This window comes from Lolium rigidum, chromosome 3, assembly GCF_022539505.1.
Source record: "Lolium rigidum isolate FL_2022 chromosome 3, APGP_CSIRO_Lrig_0.1, whole genome shotgun sequence".
Taxonomy (NCBI): Eukaryota; Viridiplantae; Streptophyta; class Magnoliopsida; order Poales; family Poaceae; genus Lolium; species Lolium rigidum.
This window is the reverse complement of record NC_061510.1, coordinates 306,003,712-306,006,591: the sequence shown is the minus strand read 5'-3', so window position 1 is coordinate 306,006,591 and position 2,880 is coordinate 306,003,712.

Sequence of the window (2,880 nt, the reverse complement as noted above, 5' to 3'; positions counted from 1 at the left end):
TGATTTTATTTCTGCTCGCTGCTATAATTCATTATGGAGAGATCTTCTCTTGAGTGTTTATTTGGGAAATCTACTACTACTGCAAAGGTAGTGGATGAGGCGCCAGTAAGGAAGAAATACCATACAAAATACCTATGAAAATTATTGAACGTGTAGTGGGTAACCGTTATACAGGGGATGGAACTGTCCACCCTCGAGATCATTTACTGTTCTTACATGAATTATGCGGTTTATTCAAGTGTGCAGGTATTGCTATGGATGAAGTGAGGAAGAAACTATTCTCTGTATCGCTGTCTGGTAAAGCGGCGCATTGGTATAAATTACTGGATAATGGGGATTCTCTTGAATGGAATGATATTGTGCCCCGGTTTTATTCTAAGTTCTATCCTCCAAGTGAGATTCACAAAGATCGGAATCGCATATATAATTTTTGGCCTCATGAAGGAGAAAGTATTGTCCAAGCGTGGGGGGGATTGAAGTCTTTAATGCTCAAATTGTCGTCGTGGTGAACGAGCAGATGCCATAGGATGGCTTAAGTTGGGGCCGAATGGACGTATGAGGATTCGGGGGAGGGTTGCGATTAGATGGGAAGAACTTCCGGATGCTTTCCTCAAGAACACAACCAAAGGCCGGTATGCAAGAAGAGAGACAAGAGGAAGAACCCTTTACTAGATCGCTAGCTTCATTGATCTCAACATGGTTACGGGTTTCTCGGTACACGAATCTCTCTTTGGTCTCGCTACGTGCTACTCGTTCCCCGCTGCCCGTGAAGAAGGGCTGCCCCTCTCCTTATATAGGGAGAGGGTGGCTCACACTCGGAAGAAACCCTAATGGCATCTTTGACTAGACAAACTACTTTACAAAGCTACTTTAATCATAGATGACACCGGAGTCCTCTTTAATCGGGGCGCCGACGTCCTCCGGCTTCTTTGACCGTCACCCTTCTCTTTATCGTCGACCCTTCGTCAAAAGTCACTTTGCTTAGCTCATCTTGTCTTCTAGCTCCGGAGAGAATCTTTGACCAGCCCCGCCGACAGGCTCTCCTTTCCGGTATCTTCTTTACCGGATTCCGGTATACCCCTCTTGGGGATTCCGGCTTAGCTCCACTTAGCTAAACTCTTAACCTCGAGCTCCGGTATGAACATTAAACCGGTATCTCGATGGCACAAGCCATCCGGTTTGGCATGCCTTTGGCATACCGGGGGTCATCCCCCCAACATTAGTCCCTCGGAGCCGGTATAGCCTGGAGGATTCTATCCTACGAGGCCATGCCAGGTTCTTATTTTCCTCGGATACCGGTTTAAGTACTCATGTCCCGAGCCTAGTTCCAGCACCTTTACCCTTGTTCTTTTTCTTTTCTTTGCAAAGCCTGTTCCGGCATCTCTATTGTCCGGTATCATGTGTCTTTATTGCTTCCTCGGCGAAGTCGAGAATATCTTGGGCCTCGCGCCCGACAGAGACATGCGCACTGTGACTGACGCGCCAGTGTCAGGGGTCACTTCCCTTCGACTCTCGCGCGCTCATTTAATGCACCGCAGCCGATCCCACTACCTGTTCGCAGTCCCGTGTGCGCCTCCGTGTGGCTCCGCGCTTCTTCGCGTGTACTCCTCGCCACGTGGCGGCCCAAGGCACGAACCGTCGTGGGCCGCGAGGCGAACCGCCGCGGCCCGGCGGTTCCCTGCCCACTTTCTTTCTCTTATATAAACGCAACCGCCCGTTCCTCTTCTTCTTCTTCGCATTCTCCTCCCTTGCGCACGCAGCTCCTAGCCTTTGCGCCACCGCCGTTTTCCGTTCGCCGTCGCCCGTTCAAGCTCGGCGCCCGGCGAGCTCGCGCCGCTCCCCGTTGGACTTCGTCGTGCGGAGATCTTCTGCAGCAACCCCCGTCGTACCCGCCGCACTCGCGTTTCTTTGCGAGCTTCTCCGCCTCGCCGCCGACGGTGCTCTCCCGCGGTCACGGAGTCCACTCCGCCGCCAGCAACGACTCCTTCAGCGACTCCGCCGCTTAAGGTAGGTACCGATCTTGCTTCACTTGTCCTCCGGTTGCCTTCCGGATCTTGGGCGTTTGGTGTTCTTATTTCCTCTTTTTCCTTGATTTTCTTCTTACTCGTAGATCTTCACGCGGGGTCCAAGTCCTGGGATTCGTGTTTTTTCGCTTCTCTTCGCAATGTACGGCGAGGAGTCCACCTCTGCATCTTCTTCCTCCCTTTCTCTCAAGCGCCGTAGACCCTCTCCCGGCGAATCCACGGCCCTCCGACCCGATGGAAACCAATTCCGGCTACCGACAGGAATCCGGTAGCCACCAAGAGTCCGGTGGCCCCCTAGAATCCGGTAGCTTTAGCCAAGCTTCCGGTAGCGCAACCTCCAGCAGCTCCAGCCAATCTTCCGGTGAGGAGCCTTCGCCAATTACCCGCGGAGCCTGGATGGGTTCCAGTGTCACCCAATTTGAAATAGATTGGTTATACCGGTCTCGACGGATTCCGGAAGGAGTTTCTTGCCGGATTCCGGATGACGAAATCGAACCGGATCCTCGAAGATGACGAATATGTTGTCTTTCTAGCTCACTTTGAGCGTGGCTTCGGCCTTCCTGCCTCTCCCTTTTTTCGCTCCTTTTTAGATTTTTACAAACTCCAACCTCACCACCTTCCTGGCAACGCCATTTTCTACCTCTCTTGCTACGCCACCTTCATGGAGGCCTATATCGGCATTCGTCCCACTCGTGAGACGTTTGCTCGCTTCTTTGCTCTTCGGATTAACTCCGTTCAGTGGCAAAGATATTCCTAAACCCAAGCCCCCGTTCGGTGCGGGTCTTGCATTGTCGGCTCCCGTCGGGGAGCCCCTTTTTAAGTTTTCCGGCCTCGAATCTTGCCGGCTGTGGCAAGG